This window comes from Pseudoliparis swirei, chromosome 14 (assembly GCF_029220125.1).
Source record: "Pseudoliparis swirei isolate HS2019 ecotype Mariana Trench chromosome 14, NWPU_hadal_v1, whole genome shotgun sequence".
Taxonomy (NCBI): Eukaryota; Metazoa; Chordata; class Actinopteri; order Perciformes; family Liparidae; genus Pseudoliparis; species Pseudoliparis swirei.
In genome coordinates this window covers 10,418,449-10,435,765 of record NC_079401.1, presented here as the reverse complement: position 1 = coordinate 10,435,765, position 17,317 = coordinate 10,418,449, and the positions used below count along the sequence as shown (strand labels likewise).

The window sequence follows — 17,317 nt, the reverse complement described above, 5'->3', positions numbered from 1 at the left end:
TTTTTCAAATCGATCCAATTTCGTCGGGCAGCCTTAGGGGGCTTTTAACGGCTATCACCGTTTCCTTAATTTTCCGATAAACCAGGGCAACGCCAAATCCAAACAGCAGAAATCCTGTAATCATAGTTCCGAATAGGTAGATGTCATCTACGTCCTCCACGGAAAGGCTGCTAGGCACACGACACGTCCATCGTGTAACCAGCTGCAACGTCCCGGCAGGACGGGCAGGTTCCCCCGAACCCAAGCTTCTCGTCGAGAAGACGGTGTCAATTGCGTTGAGAGACCAGTTGATCAGATGATCAGTTGATCGGTCCATGGTTTTTAGTTCGAAGAGCGATGAGGAGAGAGTCTCTCAAGTATAAAACAAGACAAAACATGACGAGAGAAGCCAAGCAGGGAAGGGAAGGTCATGGGGAGGAGAGGGAGAGAAAATGCGACCGCCTCCGAAGAGAGCCAAAGAAGAAATGTGGCTCATACCTGTACTGGTAATCCTGATTTGGGGCCATACCCATTCCTTTTCTTTTGATAACAGCTGTGCATGCTGAATATAAGAGCTTAACAGTTCACAGAGGCTTACCCTAATGGACTCCTCAACAGGAGTCAACATTTCAATATTCTCCAGCTATTTTCTGCTTGTTTTTGAGGCATTAAAGTATCTGCTAGACTTTGAAATTGGATTATCACGGTATTTGCTTGAATGTAACCCGAGCCAGTGTAGAACAGTGGCAGGAACCAAGTCGACTTATAGGATCAACAACTTGGAGACTGTCGCAGCAAAATATGAAAAGAATGGCCGCGGCATGGATCCTCACGCGATACGACTTCATGTCACATTCTGGAGAGCTGTGAGGAAACTGAGAAACAACCTTGAGTACAACTGATGAAGATTAAAAGCATTTAGGTCGTCATTTAAACAGATTTACTTTTTTAATTTAGAAGATTTTTCAAATTCCATGAAGGCAAATATATTAGGATTAAGTTAATATATAAGAATGATATATTTTCTTTATTTCTTATATTCTCTCTTGTAAAGGATATTTTTAATCTCAATGAGGTATTTCCTGGTTAAATAAATTTAAAAATAAATATTATCTATATACAGTATATTACTGTTTTTACTATTATTTTTTCTTTTTGTCATTTACAATTCTAAAGAACTATTTTGTTCAGTGAAAACTGGCAACAAATTTAAGAAATAAAGAGTACATTTTCTTTTAAAATATATACAAGGATGCTTGAAACTTTTTCCATTTTTTTATTATTCTTATATTTTAGTTTTTTGACTCATTCCATTGGTTACTATATCCACAACGTGTCCACCACGGTTTATTTCCCGAGCACAAGAACTCGATGTTTGAATCCAATTCCAATACTTTTGAGATTTCAACTGATTATTGTATTATTATTATATTACATATATTCAATAGGTATGAATGTGGTCATTTTCATGTCCAGAGCCTCAAGGAACTCACTGCAAACACATATACAGGACTGTCTCAGAAAATTAGAATATTGTGATAAAGTTCTTTATTTTCTGTAATGCAATTAAAAAAACAAAAATGTCATGCATTCTGGATTCATTACAAATCAACTGAAATATTGCAAGCCTTTTATTCTGATTTATTGCTGATTATGGCTTACAGCTTAAGAAAACTCAAATATCCTATCTCTAAATATTAGAATATCATGAAAAAGTATACTAGTAGGGTATTAAACAAATCACTTGAATTGTCTAATTAACTCGAAACACCTGCAAGGGTTTCCTGAGCCTTGACAAACACTCAGCTGTTATAAATCTTTTTTTTTACTTGGTCTGAGGAAATATTAAAATTTTATGAGATAGGATTTTAGAGTTTTCTTAAGCTGTAAGCCATAATCAGCAATATTAAAAGAATAAAAGGCTTGCAATATTTCAGTTGATTTGTAATGAATCCAGAATGCATGACATTTTTGTTTTTTTAATTGCATTACAGAAAATAAAGAACTTTATCACAATATTCTAATTTTCTGAGACAGTCCTGTATGTGACTTAGAACACATTGGTGTTTGTCTTTTATTGTATTGTTTTATGTATTTACTCTAATATATATTCATAAGCTCGGCCAGAGACACTTACGTTGATCTTTGATGGTGTCTTACAGTTTTTATTATTGTGTGTTTGATTCATATCTCATCAATAATCAATAAACACATGTGTTTTATGTCTGGCTGCCCTGTGATGACCTTATACATATTCCCACCACATCTTCATGAATAGTTTATTAATTACAACGCTTAATGGATTAAGCGTAATTCTTCGGGGGCTGTTGGGCTGCAGCTGGATTGATCATCACTTGTTATGGATTCATATCATTTCACATCTGTAACTGCAAACTAGATGTCTTATTAGAATGAAAGACACATGATCATTCATATATTTTCCAGTATTTGTACTGCATTATGGCCCAAGAGATGAAATACCTGGCAACATGTTGTTGTCACAATGTTTTCATCAAAACATTATTTATCGTTTATGAATGTATTTATTCTTGAGAAATGATTTTCTCTTTCTGATAATAGGCAACATCATTGTTATGCATCGTGGTATCTTGGTACATTATTTAATAAACCAATTATGTTTAGCTTCTCTTCCCTTTATACATTATTCATTATGAAGAGATAATAATTGATATTCTCTCAGACGACGTGAATGCAAAGTGGAATTGTCAGAAATATTTCTTAAACTTAAATTATAAACATTGTTGATAAGTGACGTCCCTCCAGCCGCATTCCCATTATTTATTTCTGTAATGCAGACTGAGGAATATAGTTTATATATCTGATTGTTCATTGTTAAGGTGCGTTCACACCAAAAGCGAAGCGATTTTTCGCGTCGCCCAAAACGCGTGAGTTTACTCGCTCGACCGTTCGCCGTGTTCACGCCATGAGCGTCGAGACGCTCCGCGAGGGGCGGGGCTTATCTCCGTGTCTCGTCTCCGCAGAGACCGTCATCATCTCCTTCATCCACCAGAATAACTAACCACTAGTTCTGCTTTATACTGGTTGTGGACGTCCCACACACCAACGCCCTCGTGTTTGGGTTCATGACATCACCCGTAGGCTCACTCAGCTCGGTCACTTTCACCGATGAAGTCACCGTTACATCTGAAAGACTTCCGCTTCCAGCTACGAGAGAGAACTCAAGAGCTGATTGGCCCAAGTTGCGAGATGACGCCTCAAAGTTGAAATATTTCAACTCGGGGCGAAAATTGTGCCGCTGTAAACGCGTCGCCCACATCGCGTCACCCCAAACGTGCCGCCAGGGAAAATATTGCATCCATCGCAGCCACACGCGTCCGTACGTTGACTTTTCATGGGATTCGGCCGTTCGAAAAAATAGTTTAGCTTTTGGTGTGAACGCAGCTTTCCATCCATATGTTGGCCTCACATGGCTGTGTGTCTGTGCTCTCCGACACCACGTCTCTGAGGCGTGGTTGCGTAAACACGACGTGTCACATGGTAGATGTAAATATGAACGGCCATATTCCATCTCTAATGCGTCATACGCACTCTGTGTACATTCACTGTGCCGTGGTGCAGCTCACAAACAAACAGGTAAACAGCACGGTGTCCTCTGGGAGATGACGGAGTGATGTTTACCTCACAAACAAACAGGTGGAACGAGGGCATAGTGATGTTTACCTCACAAACAAACAGGTGGAACGAGGACATAGTGATGTTTACCTCACAAACAAACAGGTGGAACGAGGACATAGTGATGTTTACCTCACAAACAAACAGGTGGAACGAGGACATAGTGATGTTTACCTCACAAACAAACAGGTGGAACGAGGACATAGTGATGTTTACCTCACAAACAAACAGGTGGAACGAGGACATAGTGATGTTTACCTCACAAACAAACAGGTGGAACGAGGACATAGTGATGTTTACCTCACAAACAAACAGGTGGAACGAGGGCATATTGATGTTTACCTCACAAACAAACAGGTGGAACGAGGACATAGTGATGTTTACCTCACAAACAAACAGGTCAACATTCATAACTGTGTGGCCCTTCTATGATTCATAACTGTGTGGCCCTTCTATGATTCATAACTGTGTGGCCCTTCTATGATTCATAACTGTGTGGCCCTTATATGATTCATAACTGTGTTGCCCTTATATGATTCATAACGGTGTGGCCCTTATATGATCCATAACTGTGTGGCCCTTCTATGATTCATAACTGTGTGGCCCTTATATGATCCATAACTGTGTTGCCCTTATATGATCCATAACTGTGTGGCCCTTCTATGATTCATAACTGTGTGGCCCTTATATGATTCATAACTGTGTGGCCCTTATATGATTCATAACTGTGTGGCCCTTATATGATTCATAACGGTGTGGCCCTTATATGATTCATAACTGTGTTGCCCTTATATGATTCATAACTGTGTTTCCCTTATATGATTCATAACTGTGTGGCCCTTATATGATTCATAACTGTGTGGCCCTTATATGATTCATAACTGTGTTTCCCTTATATGATTCATAACTGTGTGGCCCTTATATGATTCATAACTGTGTGGCCCTTATATGATTCATAACGGTGTGGCCCTTATATGATCCATAACTGTGTTGCCCTTATATGATTCATAACTGTGTTTCCCTTATATGATTCATAACTGTGGCCCTTATATGATTCATAACTGTGTTTCCCTTATATGATTCATAACTGTGTGGCCCTTATATGATCCATAACTGTGTTGCCCTTATATGATTCATAACTGTGTGGCCCTTATATGATTCATAACGGTGTGGCCCTTATATGATCCATAACTGTGTTGCCCTTATATGATTCATAACTGTGTGGCCCTTATATGATTCATAACTGTGTGGCCCTTATATGATTCATAACTGTGTTTCCCTTATATGATTCATAACTGTGTGGCCCTTATATGATTCATAACTGTGTGGCCCTTATATGATTCATAACTGTGTGGCCCTTATATGATTCATAACTGTGTTTCCCTTATATGATTCATAACTGTGTGGCCCTTATATGATTCATAACTGTGTGGCCCTTATATGATTCATAACTGTGTGGCCCTTATATGATTCATAACTGTGTGGCCCTTATATGATTCATAACTGTGTTTCCCTTATATGATTCATAACTGTGGCCCTTATATGATTCATAACTGTGTGGCCCTTATATGATTCATAACTGTGTTTCCCTTATATGATTCATAACTGTGTGGCCCTTATATGATCCATAACTGTGTTGCCCTTATATGATTCATAACTGTGTGGCCCTTCTATGATTCATAACTGTGTGGCCCTTATATGATTCATAACTGTGTTGCCCTTATATGATTCAACACTGTGTGGCCCTTCTATGATTCATAACTGTGTGGCCCTTATATGATTCATAACTGTGTTTCCCTTATATGATTCATAACTGTGTTTCCCTTATATGATTCATAACTGTGTGGCCCTTATATGATTCATAACTGTGTTTCCCTTATATGATTCATAACTGTGTGGCCCTTATATGATCCATAACTGTGTTGCCCTTATATGATTCATAACTGTGTTTCCCTTATATGATTCATAACTGTGTGGCCCTTATATGATTCATAACTGTGTTTCCCTTATATGATTCATAACTGTGTGGCCCTTATATGATTCATAACTGTGTGGCCCTTATATGATCCATAACTGTGTTTCCCTTATATGATTCATAACTGTGTTTCCCTTATATGATTCATAACTGTGTGGCCCTTATATGATTCATAACTGTGTTTCCCTTATATGATTCATAACTGTGTGGCCCTTATATGATTCATAACTGTGTTGCCCTTATATGATTCATAACTGTGTTTCCCTTATATGATTCATAACTGTGTGGCCCTTCTATGATTCATAACTGTGTGGCCCTTATATGATCCATAACTGTGTTTCCCTTATATGATTCATAACTGTGTTTCCCTTATATGATTCATCACTGTGTGGCCCTTCTATGATTCATAACTGTGTGGCCCTTATATGATTCATAACTGTGTTTCCCTTATATGATTCATAACTGTGTGGCCCTTCTATGATTCATAACTGTGTGGCCCTTATATGATTCATAACTGTGTTTCCCTTATATGATTCATAACTGTGTGGCCCGTATATGATTCATAACTGTGTGGCCCTTCTATGATTCATAACTGTGTGGCCCTTATATGATTCATAACTGTGTTGCCCTTATATGATTCATAACTGTGTGGCCCTTATATGATTCATAACTGTGTGGCCCTTATATGACCCATAACTGTGTTTCCCTTATATGATTCATAACTGTGTGGCCCTTATATGATTCATAACTGTGTGGCCCTTATATGATTCATAACTGTGTGGCCCTTATATGATCCATAACTGTGTTGCCCTTATATGATTCATAACTGTGTGGCCCTTATATGATTCATAACTGTGTGGCCCTTATATGATTCATAACTGTGTTTCCCTTATATGATTCATAACTGTGTGTCCCTTATATGATTCATAACTGTGTGGCCCTTATATGATCCATAACTGTGTTGCCCTTATATGATTCATAACTGTGTTTCCATTATATGATTCATAACTGTGTGGCCCTTATATGATTCATAACTGTGTTTCCCTTATATGATTCATAACTGTGTTTCCCTTATATGATTCATAACTGTGTGGCCCTTATATGATTCATAACTGTGTTTCCCTTATATGATTCATAACTGTGTTTCCCTTCTATGATTCATAACTGTGTGGCCCTTATATGATTCATAACTGTGTTTCCCTTATATGATTCATAACTGTGTGGCCCTTCTATGATTCATAACTGTGTGGCCCTTATATGATCCATAACTGTGTTTCCCTTATATGATTCATAACTGTGTTTCCCTTATATGATTCATCACTGTGTGGCCCTTCTATGATTCATAACTGTGTGGCCCTTATATGATTCATAACTGTGTTTCCCTTATATGATTCATAACTGTGTGGCCCTTCTATGATTCATAACTGTGTGGCCCTTATATGATTCATAACTGTGTTTCCCTTATATGATTCATAACTGTGTGGCCCGTATATGATTCATAACTGTGTGGCCCTTCTATGATTCATAACTGTGTGGCCCTTATATGATTCATAACTGTGTTGCCCTTATATGATTCATAACTGTGTTTCCCTTATATGATTCATAACTGTGTGGCCCTTATATGATTCATAACTGTGTGGCCCTTATATGACCCATAACTGTGTTTCCCTTATATGATTCATAACTGTGTGGCCCTTATATGATTCATAACTGTGTGGCCCTTATATGATTCATAACTGTGTGGCCCTTATATGATTCATAACTGTGTTTCCCTTATATGATTCATAACTGTGTTTCCCTTCTATGATTCATAACTGTGTTTCCCTTATAAGATTCATAACTGTGTGGCCCTTATATGATTCATAACTGTGTGGCCCTTATATGATTCATAACTGTGTTTCCCTTATAAGATTCATAACTGTGTGGCCCTTATATGATTCATAACTGTGTGGCCCTTATATGATTCATAACTGTGTCGCCCGTATATGATTCATAACTGTGTGGCCCTTATATGATTCATAACTGTGTGGCCCTTATATGATTCATAACTGTGTGGCCCTTATATGATTCATAACTGTGTGGCCCTTATATGATTCATAACTGTGTGGCCCTTATATGATTCATAACTGTGTGGCCCTTATATGATTCATAACTGTGTCGCCCGTATATGATTCATAACTGTGTGGCCCTTATATGATTCATAACTGTGTGGCCCTTATATGATTCATAACTGTGTGGCCCTTATATGATTCATAACTGTGTGGCCCTTATATGATTCATAACTGTGTGGCCCGTATATGATTCATAACTGTGTGGCCCTTATATGATTCATAACTGTGTGGCCCTTATATGATTCATAACTGTGTTTCCCTTATATGATTCATAACTGTGTGGCCCTTATATGATTCATAACTGTGTGGCCCTTATATGATTCATAACTGTGTGGCCCTTATATGATTCATAACTGTGTGGCCCTTATATGATTCATACCTGTGTTCATACTGTTGAATATCATATCCAAAACAAGGCATTTGCTGCCACATTAATAGGCGTTCTATTGGTCATGTGGAATGTTTTCCAGTTCCATTTCAATGTTATCGTAACGACGAAGACGAGGATGCTTCTCCCCAGTGGACCGCTGAGTTAACATGAAGCCTTTGAGGAAGCAGACCTTCGAGTTCCCATGATGCTCCACTGCAGACGAGAGGCACACGGTAAGCGACCATAAGGTTCCAGAGGTCACAGGCTCAGCAGGTGATTGGACTACACAATAATAATAATGACATCATGAATAATAACCCGGCTCCAGCTGCGCGGTGGCAGAGAAACAACACAATGAATGATAGATGTTTTTGGGGGTCTTGAAACGACGTCGTTGCCGCAGGCTTCCTGAGTGGTTGATCGTTACCGAGCTACATGTAAATATAGCAACATAAAAACATAGAGAACGTGTGGAAGGAGAGCAATAAACCCATTTTTAATTGACATTACAAACAACAATCCTGCAATAACTAAATATCACTCAGGGAAGTAACACAAGTGGCATTATGCATTGTTGATTATCTTTGCGCATGCGTACCTGAGTACCAGTTATGTGCACCCCTGCATATATATGTATATATATTAATATATATGTATTCATAGATATGTGTATTTATATGAATATTTATATAAATATGTGTATATATATGTATATATATATAAATATGTGTATATATATGTATATATATATATAAATATATAAGTATGTGTATATATATATATACAGTATATATATTCAATTCAATTCAGTTTATTTGTATAGCCCAATTTCACAAATTACAAATTTGTCTCGGAGTGCTTTACAATCTGTACACATAGACATCCCTGCCCCAAAACCTCACATCGGACCAGGAAAAACTCCCAAATAACCCTTCAGGGGAAAAAGGAAGAAACCTGGAGGAGAGCAACAGAGGAGGATCCCTCTCCTAGGATGGACAGATGCAATAGATGTAATGTGTACAGAAGGACAGATTTAGAGTTAAAATACATTCAATAAATATGACAGAGTGTATGAATAGTTCATAGTAGGCATATTCCACGATGGAGACCTCCACGATCCATCAGGCAGATGGCGGTGGGGAGGAGGGGGCGGAGTCTCAACAGGACAGTGGCGTAGTCATGAGCAGGAATTCCACGACCCAGACGATCCATCAGGCAGATAGGATCTATGCCGTCTCATAGGGTCCGATGACCCCATGAGGCGTAAAGTCAAAAGGACTTCCGGGGAGAAAGCAGAGTTAGTAACGTGTGATTGAGAGATGAAAATTCATCCTTAAGGAGAGAAGAAAAGAGGAGATAGGTACTCAGTGCATCCTAAAACGTCCCCGGCAGCTATAAGCCTATAGCAGCATATCAAGGGGCTGGACCAGGGCAAACCTGATTCAGCCCTAACTATAAGCTCTGTCAAAGAGGAAGGTCTTAAGTCTACTCTTAACGAGGTGACTGTGTCTGCCTCCCGGACTGAAATTGGAAGCTGGTTCCATAAAGAGGAGCTTGATAACTAAAGGCTCTGGCTCCCATTCTACTTTTAAGACTCTAGGAACTACAAGTAGTCCCGCATTTAGTGAGCGTAGCTCTCTAGTGGGGCAATATGGTACGACAAGCTCCTTAAGATATGATGGAGCATCACCAATCAAGGCTTTGTAGGTTAAGAGAAGAATTTTAAAAGTGATTCTTGATTTTACTGGGAGCCAGTGCAGAGCAGCTAGTGCAGGAGTGATGTGATCTCTTTTCTTAGTTTTAGTGAGAACACGAGCTGCAGCATTCTGGATCAACTGGAGGGACCTAAGAGATTTATTAGAGCAGCCTGCTAATAAGGAGTTGCAGTAATCCAGTCTCGAAGTAACGAACGCGTGAACCAATTTTTCTGCATCTTTTGAGACAAGATGTGCCTGATTTTTGAAATATTACGTAGATGAAAGAATGCAGTCCTTGAGATTTGCTTTACGTGGGAGTTAAAGGACAAGTCGCGATCAAAGATAACGCCAAGATTCTTTACAGTGGTGTTGGATGCCAGGGCAATGCCGTCTACAGAATCCACATCACCAGATAATTGATCTCTGAGGTGCTCAGGGCGATTAAAATTACTTGGTTTTGTCTGAGTTTAACATCAAGAAGTTGCAGGTCATCCATGTTTTATGTCTTTAAGACATGCTTGAATTTTACAGAGTTGGTTGCTCTCCTCTGGTTTTATCGATAAATATAGTTGAGTGTCATCTGCATAACAATGAAAGTTTATGGAGTGTTTCCTGATAATATTGCCCAAAGGAAGCATGTATAAGGTAAATAAAATTGGTCCAAGCACAGAACCTTGTGGAACTCCGTGATTAACGTTGGTGGTTATCGAGGCGTCATCGTTTACAAATACAAACTGAGATCGATCTGATAAATAGGATTTAAACCAAATTAGTGCCGTGCCTGAAATGCCAATCGACTGCTCCAGTCTCTGTAACAGGATGTCATGGTCAATGGTGTCGAATGCAGCACTAAGGTCTAACAAGACCAGGACAGAGAGGAGTCCTTTATCTGCTGCCATTAAGAGGTCATTTGTAATTTTCACCAGTGCCGTCTCGGTGCTGTGGTGTTTTCTAAATCCTGATTGAAATTTCTCAAATAAACTATTATGATGTAGAAAGTCGCACAACTGATTTGCGACCACTTTCTCAAGGATCTTGGAGAGGAAGGGGAGGTTAGAGATCGGTCTGTAGTTAGCCAATACCTCTGGATCCAGAGTGGGCTTCTTCAGGAGAGGTTTAATAACAGCCACCTTGAAGGAGTGTGGTACGTGGCCTGTTAGCAGAGACACATTGATAATATCTAATAGAGAGCCGCCAATTAAAGGCAAAACGTCTTTAATATATACACATTTAAACTCATTTTCTTAACCTACAAAGTCTTGATTGGTGATGCTCCATCATATCTTAAGGAGTTTGTAGTACCATATTGCCCCACTAGAGAGCTGCGCTCACTAAACACGGGGCTACTTGTAGTTCCTAGAGTCTTAAAGTAGGAGGAGCCAGAGCCTTTAGTTATCAAGCTCCTCCTCTTTTATGGAACCAGCTCCACCTTCAGTCCTGGAGACTCCGCCCCCTCATGTAGACTGAAGACTTTCCTCTTTATAGTCTTATAGTTAGACCTGAACCAGTTTCACCTGGTCCAGACCTGGAGATGCTGCTAGAGGCTGAGAGGCTGAGAGGCTGAGGGGGACGCTTAGGATACACTGAGCACCTCTCTCCTCTCCTCTCTCCTTATGGACGCTTAGGATACACTGAGCACCTCTCTCCTCTCCTCTCTCCTTATGGACGCTTAGGATACACTGAGCACCTCTCTCCTCTCCTCTCTCCTTATGGACGCTTAGGATACACTGAGCACCTCTCTCCTCTCTCCTTATGGACGCTTAGGATACACTGAGCACCTCTCCTCTCCTCTCTCCTTATGGACGCTTAGGATACACTGAGCACCTCTCTCCTCTCTCCTTATGGACGCTTAGGATACACTGAGCACCTCTCTCCTCTCTCCTTATGGACGCTTAGGATACACTGAGCACCTCTCTCCTCTCTCCTTATGGACGCTTAGGATACACTGAGCACCTCTCTCCTCTCCTCTCTCCTTATGGACGCTTAGGATACACTGAGCACCTCTCTCCTCTCCTCTCTCCTTTTGGACGCTTAGGATACACTGAGCACCTCTCTCCTCTCCTCTCTCCTTATGGACGTTTAGGATACACTGAGCTCCTCTCTCCTCTCCTCTCCCCTTATGGACGCTTAGGATACACTGAGCTCCTCTCTCCTTGTGGACGTTTAGGATACACTGAGCACCTCTCTCCTCTCCTCTCCTTATGGACGTTTAGGATACATTGAGCACCTCTCTCCTCTCTTTACGGCCTCCTAGCATGGCCCTGCTGATGTGCTTTTTTTAAATGAACCACTTTCTCCTCCAAGACACTTAATGTTTCTTGATGGACTTTTTAGATTTTTGATTGAAAGGGATTACCTAGGACAAATAAACCTTCTGATCGTGGAACGCCCCTCCGGACCGCCTCTAGGCACCGCCCATGACTCGACACATTATTGGACGTCACTGAGGTCCTTGCTGGACGGGGGAACCCCTGCCGTTCTGTTCTAAAATCTTTTGGAGAGCTTTTCCACAGGAGGATCTAGCTCCTATTTATAAGAACAACACTTGGGTTGCCATGATGCTGAAAATCCTCCTTCTGCAGCACTGTTGCTCTGTCCTTTTGAGGCCGACAATTTATCAGGAGGAATTTATCCAATGGACATTTCTTCTGTTCCAAAAGCCATTTTCTAACAACTAATGGAATGTTTACAACTGCACACTTGATGAATGGTATTATAATCATGTGTGAACTACACTGTAAAATGTAATAGTAAAGTTGAGTTAAAAAAATTAGTGAGCTTTACTCATTTCTGCTTACTTTGTTGACCTTACTTTAAGAAACTTAGTAAAGAACACTTTTTGGTGAGTAAAGTTATTAAACTTATTATCTCAAGTAAGCTTTACTTTAAAAAAATGAGTGAGGCGGACTCGGAAGAAACTCGGGTGCACTCGGCAGCACTCGGCTCGAATACGCATGCGCAGTCGACCACTGAAGACGTTCTTTGCCCGAGACGGATTGGCGGCAGCGAGAAGGCAGTGCAGGTGTGCGAGTTACTTTCAGGTAAGTTTCAGCGTCTCAATAACGTTTTGCCGTTCATGTCCTTAGTAAACATCGTCGTATCTTCGCCATATTGTTCGTAGTTGAATGTTAACTTTACGAAGCGTTTAATGTAAGCTAGCTAGACCGTCAAAACAAACGAGTCACAATGTTAATGGCGGACATCGTCGTGGCTGTCTCACTCGTGTGCATTAACGCAGCACTACGGGAGTCACACAGCGCTACTGTCACTGAGTTAAGAGTGAATGCAATGTTAGGTTGAATGTAACTAATGTAATGGTCCTACTTTATAGACATGCGGAGTGATACGAAGGCATGTGTGATCAGAGGGGGGGCGTGTAGTCGGCAGTCCGCTCTTGGAGTTACCCGAATCCAGTCAGTCACGGTGTTATGTATGGTTAAGCTAATAAAGATACTTGGAGATACAACGGGCTCAAAACCCTATTATTCCATAACACTACAGTAACGAGGAATAATTCAACCACAACCGTATGATGGAGAACTTCTCGGCCACAGCGAATGTGGTACAACGTTTTTTTATTTTTTACTTGAACATCATTTCTTATTTTGTGATATTTAATGGAAATGACATCCATTATAACCAATAGCAAGTTTGAAACTAAGCTCCCTGCCAACCTCCCTACAGACTATTTATGACTTCAATCTATCTATCTATCTATATCTAGGATAAGCATTTGTAATCATATTTGTCTGTGAAATCTTCCATTAAACTGATGGCTTTTAGCCGTAAAATGCATCTTGACGAGGGGTTATTTGCAGTTTGACTAATTGCTTTTGTTGTTTCTTTTGTAGGCTTTGAAAAACCTGGCAATGAATTGTAAGTATTGCTTATTTTCTTCTACACACTGCATAACACATGGAAGCATTGCCAGATTGAGTCCATGTCTTCACACAGAGTGTCTCCTGTGACGACCATGAAGGAACGATGAGGGGAGCTGATGTAATCTGTTCAATCTAGAAGCCACTAGTTTTCTGCCCAGTGTGATGTAGTATGTTGTAATGTGTTTACTGTAGGTCTAATATGACTAAATATTAATTTATTTCTCTTTCCGTTAGATTATGGCTGAGTTCTGTCGCTTATCAAGCAAAAATCTGAGTTGCAATCAGAGTTCTTCAAAGATCTCGACAAATACACTCCTCGCTTCCTGGAGAAGTTCAAAACCCAGAGGGGGAAAGTGTCGGACAGAAACTTGAATATCTGCAACAAGTCACACCTGGGGTAAGTTTCTCAAGCAGTCATTTTTCTTTATGTGGTTAATAAAGTAGTGTCACAGCATTGCATGCAGAGCTGTCAAATGATTGTCCTTTAACACTTGTGAATTGTGTGTGTTTAAAATATTTTTTTAGAGCACAGATGTGACTGGGAGGTGAACAGCAGTCCTCCGTGGCTCTCCCGTCATCCTTGGAGATGACAACGCAGACTTCTTCAAGAATTTGTAAGTAGACTTTTGTCAAAATTATTTAATTCCACACCACAGGATGCCCAATATATCTCATGTGTTCTGCCTGTTAATCTTTTGGTATTGGCTACTTCTCTTCCAATCAGTGCTTCTATACTTTTTGATTCACTTATCCCTGATTGGGGCCCCATTTAGTGGGATCTCCCGTCTTTCCAGTCGGGTCCAGTTGCAGCTCTCTAGTCGCCCCATTCAAAACCCAAAGGCCTTCAAAATAAAAAATTACAAATCATATCACACCTAAATGGGCATCTGTACACCTTCACATGTCTGCATGATGGTAGAGGGGTTCTACTAATATCTCCTGTTACCAAAAAAGGGTTTTCACTTGTAACATTATCGCTATTTCTTTGTTGCTTTTGGGCAATATGCTCGCTCTCCTGCCACAGGAGGTTCAGGAGCAGCCAATATGATGCAGGTGTGACGGCTGAAGATGGTAGGTACCTGTTCAGCCTCCTGTGGTAGGAGCACATTTCCCAGAAGCAGCAGTGACAAAGAAATGTGGATGTTTACCACGAATATGGTTGGTTGCCCACGTATTAAACTTTGGTCTTTCTTTATTGAAGGTGTGAGTTTAGGAAGGCGTGAAGCTTCGACTTGACCCCATGGAAAGACAGCAGAAGCCACCAACGGGTCCTGATCGGGGTGTGTTGTGATGCAACTGCATCCACCTGTTCTCAGGCCCTTCTACATTCTGTTGTTTACATTTGCTCTATTATTGTTGTTCCATTCAAATATCCCTATTTGTAAATATGATAATTCATATTCTTTATTGTTAGCTTTTGCAATCATTCAGTGAATCACATGATCAATGAATTAATCATCGCACTCACTCCTGAGCATCTTTCACTTGATTATCAAATATCAGAATCCAAGTAACCATTGTGTGTTCTACCATAGAAATGCAACGTGAAATTTGACATGTAATTGTGTTTTTTATGCTGCTCTTGTTATTAGGACTCTGATGACCTTCTGGACGTGTCCCACGCCTCCATTGGGACCCTGACGGTGCTGAAGACATCGTGGCCTCCTCACTCGCTGGACCTGGAGTCTACAGCTACTGCCGTTGTTTTGGGAGGAACAGTCGTGATGGGTGACCGTGATACTCTTCCCCGTGCCGTGTGGCTACTCTTCGGACTTATTTACCCCTGAATTTGGAGTATCCTCAACGAGTGAGGAACACCTTCTGAATTTATTCATAGAGTGCTTCTCACTTGGACCAAAAACCCTAAAATACAATCACTCAAAAATCTACTGATGCCATAAGGGACTGTCTTCATGATCTGCAGTCAGGCCCGAGAACTTCACCCTTCTATCTCCAATAGAACTCTTTTATAGAAAATGTCTGTTTTTGTTGTTTTTCTGTCGTGAAATTTAGCAAATGCCGAAAACGCTGTGTTCATCATATTTCTGCGTTACAAAACCTAATCTGGCAACATGTTCAGCGTTTTAAGCATGTTGTTTGAGTTTTAAAACATGTGTTCTTCTTCTAAATAAACGTTGTCTTCCATTGTAACTGTTCTCCTTCTTTTGTTTCAACAACTTACAGTTTTTAGTTCAGCTTACTTGATCATTTTAAGGCAATCGGTTTCCTCACTATTTCTAAGTAATGGGATCTCATTGACTAGTAAAGTTAACTAGTTCTTATTAGTAATGTTTACTTAATATAACTTGGATCTTTTAAGTTGTCTTTTTTAAGTTAACCTAGTAACTAATAATTGTTAAGTTAACTATACTAATGTTTACTGCAATTACATGAGTTGCCTAAACTTAGTTTCTTTTAGCTTTAAGAACTTAAAATTATTGAGCTACTTTACTTAGAAATGTTGAGGCAATCGGTTTCCTCACCTTTTTCAAGTAAAGTCAACTTATTACATACTTAAAGTTTTTTAAGTTACCTTCACTCGTATCTTTTAAGTTGTCTGAACTGACATATTATGAGTTGACTTAACTTATGTTTACTCCAATTACATCAGTTGCCGAAACTCATTTATTTTTAGTTTTAAGAACTTAAAATTATTGAGCTACTTTACTTAGAAAATTTGAGGCAATCGGTTTCCTCACCTTTTTCAAGTAAAGTTAACTTATTACATTTTACAGTGTATTAGTACATGACACGTTGATTTGTCAATTAAGCCATTGGTTACAAATGGCTTAAATTGGAACACGATTTACATTCTAAAGGTTTGCTGGTAAAACGACACATTGTCTTCCATAACTCATGGATTGTACCTTTTTTTAAAAACTTGTATTTATGTTCCATGCAGACCAAAGAACTTCGTGCTCAGAACATTGTGTCTGTGAAACCTACATATTGACAGGCCTAAGTCTGTGTCATGTTAAGAGGCGTGGCCTACACCTGTGACCTGGTAAAGAGGCGTAGCCTACACCTGTTACCTGGTGAAGACGCGTGGCCTACACCTGTATCCTGATAAACAGGCGTGGCCTACATCTGTGTCCTGGTAAAGAGGCGTGGCCTATATATATGTCGCGGTAAAGAGGCGTGGCCTATATCTATGTGGCGGTAAAGAAGCGCGGAGGGATGAGAGACCTCTGTAGTCCAGCGGGATTCAAACCACCTGCAGGGGGAGGAAGGTCGTGATTGGATTTGTTTGTCTGACCCTTCAGTTGTGGTGACTAACCTCATTGTGTCTGTCTCCCGGGGCCAGTGAAGGCACCACTCCCTGAGCCATAAATCATCCGTTCTGTTCCATCAGGCGACGGAGCGGCGGGCGAACCATCATGTGGCTCTGACCTCAACGTCCTCCATGCTGTGTTCCATCAGAGGGGGACGCACTCCTCTGCCTCCAGACACGGGCTCACAACACACAGCCGCAGAATATATATATATATATATATACATATATACATGTATATATAGATATATAGATAGATTTACCTGGAGCTGTTTATGTGTTCTTCTCTTTACTGGCTACCAGCTGGTGGTTGACTAATATCATAGTTCAGGCAGTAAAGATGCACATCCACCTAAACAGACCATAATATTGACAGCTT

At 40.1% G+C, this 17,317-nt stretch overlaps 1 long non-coding RNA gene across 3 annotated transcripts; it reads left to right on the top strand.

Moving 5' to 3' along the window:
- Positions 1 to 12,531: 12,531 nt before the first annotated feature.
- On the top strand, positions 12,532 to 15,575 carry LOC130204543 (uncharacterized). Of its 3 annotated transcripts, none has more exons than XR_008833705.1 (5): positions 12,532 to 12,827; positions 13,638 to 13,662; positions 13,902 to 14,064; positions 14,200 to 14,281; positions 15,260 to 15,575. It is a non-coding gene; the product is annotated as an uncharacterized LOC130204543 (long non-coding RNA). The 3 variants fall into 3 exon arrangements; XR_008833703.1 differs by having other exon boundaries at positions 13,741 to 14,064; XR_008833704.1 differs by having other exon boundaries at positions 13,741 to 14,064; positions 14,193 to 14,281.
- The last annotated feature ends 1,742 nt before the right edge of the window (positions 15,576 to 17,317 follow it).